This window comes from Homarus americanus, unplaced genomic scaffold, assembly GCF_018991925.1.
Source record: "Homarus americanus isolate GMGI-L3 unplaced genomic scaffold, GMGI_Hamer_2.0 scaffold11022, whole genome shotgun sequence".
Classification (NCBI taxonomy): domain Eukaryota; kingdom Metazoa; phylum Arthropoda; class Malacostraca; order Decapoda; family Nephropidae; genus Homarus; species Homarus americanus.
In genome coordinates, this window is record NW_024737068.1 from 14,738,709 (window position 1) to 14,751,374 (window position 12,666).

At 44.9% G+C, this 12,666-nt stretch overlaps 1 protein-coding gene across 3 annotated transcripts in view; it reads left to right on the forward strand.

The window, feature by feature from the left end:
- Nucleotides 1–3,062: 3,062 nt before the first annotated feature.
- LOC121872992 overlaps nucleotides 3,063–12,666 on the forward strand; it is a 60,052-nt gene continuing 50,448 nt past the window's right edge. For 2 of the 3 annotated variants that reach the window (XM_042376211.1, XM_042376212.1), the window contains exon 1: nucleotides 3,064–3,084. The gene's annotated coding sequence lies outside the window, so the exon portion shown is untranslated. Of the gene's footprint in view, nucleotides 3,085–12,666 lie in introns of all 3 variants that reach the window. The other variant, XM_042376213.1, reaches the window with a different exon arrangement.

Below are 12,666 nucleotides of genomic sequence, written 5' to 3' on the forward strand. Positions count from 1 at the left end.
CCCATGAGTACGATTATTCAACCCCCTGAGTACGATTATTTAACCCCCTGAGTACGATTATTCAACCCCCTGAGTACGATTATTTAACCCCCTGAGTACGATTATTCAACCCTGTGAGTACGATGAGTTCACCCATAGAGTACAATATCATCTTACTCAGGGAATAGTAATCGTATTGAAAGGGTTAAAACAATAGTACTCAAGGAGATTTAATCATTGTACCCAAGAAATTAAGTAAGTTTACTCAAAGTGATTAATCCAATGTACTTAAGGGATTAAATCGCACTCTAGGGCCAAGGCATTAAGTCATTATACACAACGGATTAATTCATTATACACAACGGATTAATTCATTATACACAACGGATTAAGTCATTATACTCGAGGGATTAAGTCAACATACTCGAGGGGTTCAGTCATCAGGGAGCTCCACCTACTCCCCTGCTTTTTACCATCCCTCATATCTAACACCGCTAAAGGGTCAACCTCCACCTTCCTCGCCAGGTTGAGTGTTACGTCAGATACACCGAGGTTAAAGTCAGTCTCGAGTTTATCGTGGATACAAGTTCTCAGCTGATCAAAGAAAGTTACATAACAGTAATCGGAATAAAATCACCTGTAGTTACGTAAAGATGAACCCAGACTCTGAAACAGGATGCGAGGTACAAGACAACACGAGAGAGAAGCTCATAGGATCTGGCTCTGACGACAACAGCTGTGAGATTGATGGAATAATTTAGTGGTACGAATCATAACTTGTGGTAACCAGAGACCAACTGTTTCTTAATAACTTGCAGATATATTGTACTCTAACCATCAAGTGTTATTGTATAGTAAAGTCGATAGAGAAATTTGGTAGTTCATACAAAATGGAGATTATGGTGACCCAGCACAAGGCAGGGTAGGGAAATTGTCCTTCCCCCTCCTCCCCTCCCGTCTCATCCCATTCCAGCCACTTCCCATCGCAGAAGCCGGCCAATCTATTATCCACTTTCAGTCGCCGGGTTACAGCAGACGCAGACTGAAGGATTAGCCCTCTAGTGGTGGGGGGGTATAACGAGACTGAAACCAACTCCAAATTAGGGATACCGCCTCACTGTACATCGTGTAGTGGCCGGGTGCCAAGTCGTCGTCTCGCACTTTTTTTATTCTTGAGTCGTTACTATCTAGAAGACGCCCCTGTGTCTGCCCTCCCCAGACATCGCTCCCCATGTCTGTTGTCTCCCCGGGTCGTCGCTAAAAAGACTTCGCCCCGTGTTTGTACCTTTAGAGTTCTCTCCCCATTCGTACCTAAGAGTTGTCGCTCCCCAGACGTCTTCCCATGTCTGTTACCTTTAAGTTGTCTCCCCAGGTCGTTGATCCCAAGACACCGCCCCCTTGTCTGTACCTTCTTGTCGTGGCCAACGAATCGTTACTGTCTTTTGCACCTTCGTCAGGTAAGTCATTAGTAAAGGTAATCAGACCAAAGAGATCTCCTGGTTAGAGGTTACGTGCACCGAGAGTCTTATGACCTGGCTCCAGTTTGGGGAGTTTGTAGCAGGGGTGGGGGGGGGATCTGTCCTTGGCTTAGAGGAGAGTTTCGAAGAATCATTTTCTGAAGTCTAATTAAAAAGTTGATTTAATGTCACGATATTGGAGTATTATCAGGATTATCGACGTCTTGTGGGTCTTATCTTGACCACCGCCTTGATTTTTTTAACGAACGTGGATGATAAAGTCAGGTTGGGATAGTGCGGCCAGACGTCAGCTGCGGGTCCTGGTTCTGAAGGTCACCTACGTCTACTATATCTCCAGTAACTTAGAAGTTGTGACGGCGCGCCTAACTGGCTTCCTTAAGCTAAAATTATAAAAGTGGCATCGAAATGACACCGAGACTCGACCGTGATAATATGCGTCATGTAATCCCCAGTTTTTGTATTGTTATTGGTACTTTATTTAGCCAGAAGACAGATACAGAGTGGACGATAAGAACATTGGCATGGCTGATCCTAGTGGCACCTGTTATACCTTGAGATAAATGTACAATATACAACACTCGGTATCATCTGGATTATTACATATAACGCGGTGTTGACAGATACATATTTAGGACCGAGAATTAACGGAGGAATGTTTGAGAATCCGAGTCTTGTCCTTCATGTGGTGGAGAGCGAGGAGGGGGTGGAGTGAAAGCTGTGGTAACTTAATAGTGCACGTATGGTTGTGGTTAATAGGGGAGGGAAGGAGAGGGAGTTGGAGTAACCTAAATGGAAGGAGACACAGTGTTACGCCTTCATCCTTGTTTACACAGAGTATATAAACCTAATTATCAAAGCTAGGGCTCCTTCATCAACACTGTGTACCCTGGCTCTGTAAATCTAATTAATAAAGTCGTCCTCTTCACCATTACGTCGACATTTACAAGAGGAAACCGAGAACAAGTTGCTTCAGAAAACACCTGATCAACCTGGCTTCACTGACGAGGTTGACCCACAGGTATAGCAAGCAACAACAGCCTGATTGATCGAGAACCTCGGCCGGACACGCTGGTCTTGGCTGGAGGTACAGAGGCAGGAAGAGCCCTCATTTAGCCAACGCCAGGTAGATACTCTAAGTTTCCCATCGTTTTAAGGACGTGTGGCAATATGTTAATGCTTCTCTCCACGTGTTGGGATCCGTGAGCTGGGGGAGTGTGTGCTGTGTATTGTATGGACGAAAATAAACCGACACAGTGTATGTTATGTCATGTCATGTATAAATAACACTATAGCAGTTATCTCTCGCTCACCTGTACTTAAGAGTGAGGTGGAGGTAGTGTACAGGAGACAGTTTTTACACCAAGTTAGAAATGTCTCCTCTAAGGTAAAGTTATTTATTTTACTGTACAGGTGATCTACTATACCTCTACCTTACCCTACCCTACCTTACCCTACCTTACCTTACCTTACCTTACAGTATTTACCTATAACTGACTCCCCTTAAATATATATATATATAGTGTAAACTGTGTATTAATTCCTTCTCTCTCTGTGTCTTTGCAGGTAAGAAGGCGGGAGGAAGCCATGACACCTGGAGTAACTATACCTGTGTGTGCTGATGATGGCTGTGAGTATTTGGTTCTTGTAGAGGAACATTTATGCCCCCCCACCCCACATACCTTGAAGTGATGGTTATGTGGGTGGGTGGGTGGGTGGGTGGGTCTTGTGTGTGGGTGAAGGTGAACAGGAGGCCAACGTGTTTGAACCCCACCCCACCCTAACCCCACCCCGGGAAAATAAGACACTATGGTGATTAGCTGCAACGGGTCTGAGCACAGGTTGTTGTGGTCTCTGAAATTGTTGGTTTGTGTGGTATTGTTTTGTGGAGGTGTAGGTCAGGTGTGGAGGTGTAGGTCAGGTGTGGAGGTGTAGGTCTGGTGTGGAGGTGTTGGTCAGGTGTGGAGGTGTTGGTCAGGTGTGGAGGTGTAGGCCAGGTGAGGAGGTGTAGATCAGGTGAGGAGGTGTTGGTCAGGTGTGGAGGTGTTGGTCAGGTGTGAGTGTTTTGGTGTTACGTCAACCTAACCCCCCATCCCCCTCCCCCACCACCACTCTAAGCATTGTGGGTAAGAGTGGCTGTCAGGACACGCCTCCAATACCTCTGACCTCCAGTGTTGTGTTCCTCCAGTGGTGCTCTTACAGGTAACCTCTCCTCTCCTCACCTCTCCTCGCCTCTTTACGGCTAACCTCTCCTCTCCTCCTTACAGCTAACCTCTCCTCGCCTCCCAGCTAACCTCTCCTCGCCTCCTTACAGCCAACCCTCCTCGCCTCCTTACAGCCTAACCTCCTCCTCCCACAGCCAACCTCCTCCTTACAGCTAACCTCTCCTCGCCTCCTTACAGCTAACCTCTCCTCGCCTCGTTCCAGGTAACCTCTCTACCCCAGCATTACTTCTTTCCCTCACCCACCTACCTACCTACCTTTCTTACCTAACCCAGTTTTTATCAATTTTCCCTCTCCTTCGTCTTTCTCCTTCCCCACCCTTCCTCCCCTCCTCTCCCCACCCTTCCTCCCCTTACGGATTTCCAATAACCTGTCCAGAATGGTTAAGGCTTTTCTCGCCACCTTCTGACACTCACAAATCAGCCCATTATTTTAAAGGTTGCAAGTCCCGCCGGCAACCAACCAGGTAGGTTGTGTGTGTGTGTGTGTGTGTGTGTGGAAGACAAGAAATGAACGGAAGAGAGGAACTGAGGTAAGAGAGGGAGATGGAGAGAGTAGATATGAAAGTGAGGGTAAATGAGAGAAGGGGAGTGACGAAATACAGAAAAACTACAGATGATGAAAGAGAGAGAGAGAGAGAGAGAGAGAGAGAGAGAGAGAGAGAGAGAGAGAGGTAGGTTAGGGGACTGAACTAAAAGACGAAGGCAGAGTGGGGGTAGAGGAGATGAAGAGGGGTGAGGGAAGTGGACCTTAATGAGGGAGGGTAGAGTATGCTGTGGGGATGAGGGGAGAGTGAGGTGAAGGGAGATTAAATGAGGAAGAATGAGGGAGGAGAGGAAAGGGTGATGGGGGAGCAGAGGGGAGATGAGAGTAAGTGTTGTGTGGACGAGGGGAGAGTGAGGGGAGAGTGAAGGAGCTGCTGTGTGGGGGAAGGAAGGGCTAATATCAAAGGTCATGGTGGGAGGCTGCCTGGGAGACCTTCTGCGGCAGGAGGGGGGTGGTGGTGGTGGTGAGGCGACCCTACTGCTGCCTTCACCTCCTCCACACCGATTCCTTCGCCCCACCACTACCTCCCTACCGTCTCCCCACACCACCCTCTCACCCCCCTCCCAACACACACCCACACAGTCTTCCATATTATCTCCCTGTATTCATTTATACAACACATGGTAATGGGTGTCCCAGTGTACTCATCACAGGTGGTGAGTTGCCCGGCCCCCACGCGGTCGTCGTGTTGTGTGACTGATGTATACATTTTCAGCCATGTGTGTTGAATAGTTTTTGGGGAGTCATTCATCCTCATGATGTGTACACACTTTGTTGTGTGTAAACTTGTTAAATTTATGTGCATTAATTGTGTCTGTTGACTCGTATTGCGTATATATATAATGTGAGTATTTCCTTATGTGTGTGTGTGTGTTTAGGTAAATATTTGCGTATGTATAAAGAAGACGCTAACTCGTGAGGTAAATAGCCTAGGTAATCCGCATCTGGCTCACCTAAGACAGTTATAGTGGCCACAAACTTAACCTGTGGTGATGGAGCAACACGGCTCACTGAACACCAAGAGACGAGTCTAAGTTACGTCCTGGAGGAGGGAGGCCGTGTGACCCTCCCTCGTTATAGTAATCCTCTCGAGTATCCCTGGTAGACTCACAACCTCACGCCTCGCCCCGCGGTAATGACAGGAGGAGACGCTGCCGGGGTTTGTCATAATCTCCCACGCCACCCGCGACACATGACTGCCTCCTCCTGCCCCTCCCACGTACCCTCCCACCCCATGACTCACAGCCTCACTGGGGCTTAAATATGATGTAGGCATTGTAGGGTGTTGTAAACAAGGTGAGATGGGTTGTACTAGCTCAATAGGTGAGGGGAGGTGGGGGGTAGGGATGAAGGGGCGCATGTTTAGGGCTGAGCCAGACACAAACAGAAGGACTATGTATGTATGTATGTATATATGTATGTATGTATGTATGTATGTATGTATGTTTTGATCATTTACTCCTTTCATTATCTCATACCTTGGCAGTTACACCGGTATATATCCACTAGAGAGACTGGTTATATAATTGTGAGGGAAGACAAAAAAATAATAAGCCGTCTCATATTCTCTTCACTCTTTACTGCCTCTTGTCTCCCACGCGCCCAGAGTGACACCTCCGGCTCTCTCTCTCTCTCTCTCTCTCTCTCTCTCTCTCTCTCTCTCGTTCGTTAGATTTATTATTATTTTTGTCCGATGTTTTAAAGATAAAGTTGGTTATGATGGATGAGCTTGTACGTTTACCATTCCTTCCTTCCTTCCTTCCTTCCTTTCATTCATTCATTCTTTCTTCCTTTATTTCTTTCATTCTTCCACCTTTCCTTCCTTCCCCCATTCTTCCTTCCTTCCCCCATCCATCCTTCCTTCCTTTCCTCCATCCATCCTTCCTTCCTTCCTTCCTTTCTTCCTTCCTTCATTCATTCATTCATTCTGTCCATCCTTCCTTTCATTCTTTCCTCCATCCTCCCTTTTATTCTTTCCTCCATCCATCCAACCATCCTTCCTCTCTCCCTCCCTCCCTCCCTCCCTCCCTCCCTCCCTTTCATTTTTTCCTCCATCCATCCATGAATGTTTCCCATCCCATCTTCTGAGAATAAAAGTACATTTACAATGGCGGTGCACTGAAGCAGAAAAGTGTGTGTGCGCGCGCGCGGGGGGGAGAAAGAGTTACTACACCTTAATGGCAAAGATTCACTCATGATTCACCCTCCCCCTTGAGTACGTCGAATTAACCTCTTGAGTACGATGAATTAATCCTTAGAGTACAATATCATCTAGTTTAAGCGATTAAGTCAACATTTTCAAAGACTTCAGGCGTCGAGTGTCTTCAAGGGGTTAAGACATTGTACTCAGTGTGTTGGGTCGTACTCAAAGGGATAATTATAACCAGTAGTACAATTAACCTATCATCAAGACTGTACATTTTCTTTCCTTATTCCTTTAACACACAATAATTACTGTACGTGAAGATGTATTGATAAAGTACATTAAGATATTACCATTACAAGCTTTGTCCTTTTGTAAACTAGTTAATTCAGGAGGAAATTGTAATCCCTTAGCGACACGAATTCTCTTTGTATATCCCAAACTGGTGAGCAGAGAGCGTGTTCCCATCATCTCCGAATTTACTGCTGAAAGAAAAGCCCCTTGAGGGAGTTTTGTTGTCTTCGATCCATTTTTGTATACCTCTAAAAGCTTTACCTTAAGACAAAAGTTGTTGGGGGAGTTGTTAAAGAGACTAATGAGGTGCGGGAGGACAGGTGGAGGGCCCTTGGCAGGTGCTCAACCGCTAAGAGCTCACCTGGAGGGCCTTAATGAGCTCTGGTGAGAGTCGGGTAACACAACTTGATGCTCCCCTCCTATCCCTTCTCTTCTGACCCATTTTTCCATATCCTCCTACTGCTGCTGTTATTAATATTACTTTTGTTATTTCTACGGTCACTGTTACTCTTCTACTGCTTCTGTTACTACTACTACTACTACTTTTTTTTAACGTGGCCTCCAGCCTCCCCTTACTACTACTACTACTACTACTACTACTACTACGGTCTCTCCTACTTCTGCTGCTTCTGGTATTTATCCTTTCACTCTATCGCTGTTGCTCTCTTGCCCTCTCTACTCCCATGACTGCTGTGCCTTCTGCTTCTGCCTCCGTGGTTGTTGCTGTGTCTGCTCCTGCTGTTCCTTCCACCTTCTGCTGCAGCTGTTGGCTTCTCCGCAGCTCTTGTGATCATAGTTTGGGTATTGCCTCTGTTTTCTTCAAATTGCCTTTCGAAAGCTAACCCACTTTATCACCTTTACTGGAGATGCAGAGGCGCTCAGTCTTTGCTGTCCTCTCCATCACGGGATTTCTTTGACGATAGCTTGGTGGGGTGTGAGGAGGGGGCGTGTGTTGGAGGTATGAGGTGGAGGGGGCGTGTGGTGTGGGTGTGAGGAGGGGGCGTGTGTTGGAGGTGTGAGGTGGAGGGGGCGTGTGGTGTGGGTGTGAGGAGGGGGCGTGTGGTGGACGTGTGTGTGTGTGTAGAGAAGAAGGAATAATCGTGGTGTGTCTATAGGCATCGTGAGGCTGCAGGGGAGAGCGGCACTGCACCACGGTACCAATGGAGTGACCACTGGACACCACTCATCCTGTTGAGTAATCCTAACTTATTTATCATCAATTCTACTTAAAAATAAGATGAATGACAATGAATAACCACGACAAAGTTTACAGTAGAAAGGAAAAGTGAGACAATGGGGCAATGTTTGGGTGATGTAGGGAGAGATATGGCGTGAAGTGGGTGAACTACTTGTTGTGTAAACGACCAAGTGAAGTGAAGGTTGAGATGCGTATTTTACTTTCACCATTACCACTATCATTATCAGTCACTACCACCCTCACCTACTCTGGCTACGTCGTCTTCTCAATTATTGATTTTTTTCACATAAATTGTTGTTCCATGTAATTTCCAAGTATGATCTGTGTTTATAATTGACGAGGAGTTTGAGCAATTAAAATTAGATAACGAGCTGTAGAAATGTTTGGGTACTCTCTCTCTCTCTCTCTCTCTCTCTCACACGACTATATATCTTTCCCCTCTTCCTCCGCTGTTCATCGTGGTTACTTGTTCCTAATGACTTCACGCCTCTTCTCTCTTCATACCACCGCTGTTACCCTTCCCTCTCGTAATTCTTCACCCTTCCTCCTCCCTCCCCGCCCCCATATACTGTTCCTTACGACTTCCGCCTGTCCTCCTTCCCACCTTTGGTCGGGGTGTCCTCCTGCAGGTGTACAGGTGCGGCGTCTTTACCTGTGTTGACCGCCTCATGAGCACCTGGGGAGTGGCAGAGCGGGTGGCCCAGACAACACTTCCTCCGCTGCTGCTGATTCTAATTTATTTCCCGGAATCTCTCTTGCCTAGTTGAGGAGCTCCACACTCTACCTCACCACCTCTTGCAGCTCCCCCACGCTACTTGAATTTTATGAGTCTGGTTGACGGAGGGAGAGAGAAAGTGACTGTGTGTGTGTGATATGCATATCAGTGTTCTGCTGGTAAGTATCACCAGACTGGTTTGTTTACATTCCAGCACCTGGTCCCTCCTCAACATGGTAGCTTGCCCCCCCCCCACGCCCCTCCTCTCTTATACTCCCTAGGCCCATGAGAATCCCTCTTGATTTTATGGTGTTTACATTACTGGGCCGTCTGCGCTGCCTGCAGTGTTCGTGCCGTGCATGATAAGCTGACGAGGAGCTGTGGAGGGTCAATAGTTGTGACCGAGCGCCGCCGTGTGGGTTATGGCTCACAGTTGTTGTTCAGTGAGTGTGTGGGGCGTAGACCAACTTATCTTGTTTTTGTTTTTTTAATATTTGGTCTTAAGGTATAATATATATATATATATATATATATATATATATATATATATATATATATATATATATATATATATATATATATATATATATATAATTTTTTTACAACAAATTTTGTAAAATCAGTTACATTAGCTGGTAGAATTAAATTATTTTTTTTTTACGGGAAAATGTCACATTGGTGGCCGGTGGCTTATGCAGGTACTGTTAATGAGTTGGCGAGCTATTGATTAAATATGAAATACATGAACCAAAAGTTGGGAGTGTTGTGCCCGCAGGACGTTGGCCAGCAGAGGCAGTGACCCCCGTCGCTCGTACACTACGGGGCTCGAACCAGCAGCCCATAAGACAGGAGGAGAGCAATGTTGCCACATGGCCACCGTAGCCCATACAGATACTGAAACTAAGCATTAAAGAGATGGATAACTAAAGAAAACTAGCCTTACTGAACGTAGCTAACATGTTATAATGTAAGGTTAGGTTAACTTTCTCAAGTCCTTATTTTCGTCTTCCCAGGGATAGGTGCCAACTACCCTCCCATCCCTGGGTGAACAAGTGTGTCTCTGGGACCGCCTCCCTGTTGGTCGTGTTGTGGGACGCTGCATCTTGTGGGAATTTTGCCTTTAGGGAATTTTCGATAAGTTCTGAGCAGCCAGGAACTGGACCACTGTAGACCCCAGCGCTGGTGCCTGCAGCTGTGTTAACTTAGTCATCTGTGTTATTTACCTGTTAATGTGAAGTAGTTAAAACTTCATACATTCGAAAATTACTACCCTATCTTGCCTTAACCTACCCTATTCTAACCTGCCTTAACCTTCCCTAATCTAACCTGCCTTAACCTACCCTACCCTAACATACTCCAATTGTACGTACCCTAACCTAACCAACCTTACCCTAACCAAATCTAGGTATATTCCCACCTATACTTAAAGAGTTACAACTATTTATTATTATTGTTGGTCAATGATTCCCAACATGGCTTCACAAGCGGACGTTCTTGCCTAACTAATCTATTAACATTCTTTTCATCAGTTTTCGAATCGGTGGACGAGGGGCACACTTATGATGTGGTATATCTCGACTTTAGCAAAGCCTTCGACAGAGTCCCCCACGAAAGACTAATTAGAAAGGTAGAAGCACATGGCATCAAAGGTAACATCCTTAAATGGATTAGGGCATGGTTACAGGACAGGAAACAGCGAGTGAGCATTAACGGCACTAAGTCCCATTGGAGCAACGTCACAAGTGGAGTTCCTCAAGGCTCAGTACTTGACCATTATTATTTATTATATACATAAACGACATAGATATCGGCATAGACAGCAACATAAGTAAATTTGCTGATGACACTAAAATAGGACGTGTTATTAAATCTGACGAGGACTCCGCAAAACTACAGGAAGATCTAAACAAATTTTTCGAATGGTCTGAAAAATGGCAGATGAAATTCAACGTGGACAAATGTAAAGTACTCAGTATAGGAGACGTAAACAGGGAAACCAGATACCAGATGAACAACGATGCTTTTAGAGAAATCCGACTGTTTTGTCTCCCAGGCGAGGTATACCAACACACACACACACACACACACCTCTGGATTAAAGGATTTAGTTCCCCTCCGCCCCTCTACTCCTCCTGACGTGTGGATATATGTTTTATGAGTGACTTTTATACTCATCCACGGCACCGCTTCTTGTGTTCATCCATTTGTAATACTCATACACGTTCATAAACCAAGAGTTATTTTGTTTTTGTCCTACCAATTGTCTCTATATGATTATATATGAAGAGTGTATGTTTTTTATTATATTATTATTAGTGTAATGTTATTTATTTGTGTGTTTCTTGACGTTATTATTAAAGTCAAACTACGGACAGCATTCTTACAAAAAAATAGAAGTAAGCACCAGTGTTTTAGTTTTGGTCTGGACTAAACTGAAAGGTCAAGGTCACGTAAAACCTGAATAATTATTTTTTTTTTTTGCCTACATGTCTTCTGGCTTATGGTTACAGGAAGGTCAAAGGTCAAGGTCACAGGGGTTGAAGGTTATTCCATCGGATGTAAATTATTGCCATCAAACTTTTGAGATGAGATTCCGGTAGTCAGGTGGAAAAAATCCTCTCCTGACGACACCTGGCAATGGACGTCTGGGCGATAGTGTTTTGTTTCTCCTCTTGTGTATTGTGGGTAATGTTTATTTTTGTTTTGGTTGGGATACGAATGGAAGGTGATAGAGAGTGATGAGGTTTACGATGAGTTTTGTAATATGGGAGAGAAACGTAACGAATGCGACTAGAGAAAGAGAGAGAATTGTAAGAAGTGATGACTGAGACGAAATAAAGATATGAAGAATGTGTTGTTGTCTAAAGCCTCATTTCCACCTCATCTCCATCTCATATGCCCTTTACATCCACTACATTGCCACCTTACCTGACCATCCACCTCACATCCACCTCATCCACCACACATCCACCTACCAAATAAACTCCTACACTACCATTATCCGGGAGGCCATAGGAGGGGAGACGGGGTGGGAAGGTGGACACTACCAAACACTCGCCCCACGTCTCATAAAACACATGAAATAGGTTCCTTTATGTCACTGAGTTGTGTGAGTGAGAGCTGTATGGAGCAGGAGTCACAGAATGGCCTGAGATAAGTAGGTGTAAACAGGGGAGGATACCAATAACGAAGGGAGGTGAAGAGGGGTGATAAAGATGACGAATATAAGAGAGAAAAAAAAGGTTAGACGAACGAAGACGATGGAGAAATAATTAGGAAAAAAAGATAGAGATATAGAGTAAAATAAAGGGGGTATAGAAGGAAACAATGATAATGAAGGTATAGATAGAAGAAATAAAGAAAGAATGGAAACAGATAATAATACAGAAATTGGACATAGAAACAAACAAAAAATATAGACTGAAAAATTAATAAGAAATATATATATAATGAAAAATATATCTAAAGAAGATGATGAAAGAAAGAGAGAGAGAGATGGAATAAGAGGAAAACAAAAAGATAGAGGAGGTAATAGAGGGAACACAACAGGACGTCCGTGTCATCAGGCGGCGACAGTGAGAGTGTGGGAGTTATGATGGTGTTGACGTCCGTGTTGGTCCCTGTCTGTCTGGTGATTGGCTGGTTGGTGGTGGGCTCTCTGGTGATTAGCTGTCTGATGGGCTGTCTGATGTCTTACTGTTGGCTAGCTATTTGGTGTCTGTCTGTGGAGGCTGTCACACGTTTGGAGTATCGACGTATCCCTGGTCTGGACACTCCCTGATCTTATTACCTCATGTTGTTTCCACTATGTCTGGCCGAACTGACCCACACATTTTTTCCCCCCTGTATTTTCGCGTCGTGGTAATACACATAACATAAACCCTCTTCAGTTCTCGGCTATTTACATTTTCTTTTCACTCGAATCTAAAGACACATACAAAAAAAACTCTCTAAACTGAAGAAAAAAAAAACAGGGAGAGTATTGTAAACATTTGGCTGAGATCTTTGGTAAAAAACTAAATGCGTTTTACTGTTTTCTGCAAATAAGAAACTCTTGTGAGGGACAAAAGTGGACACACACACACACACACAC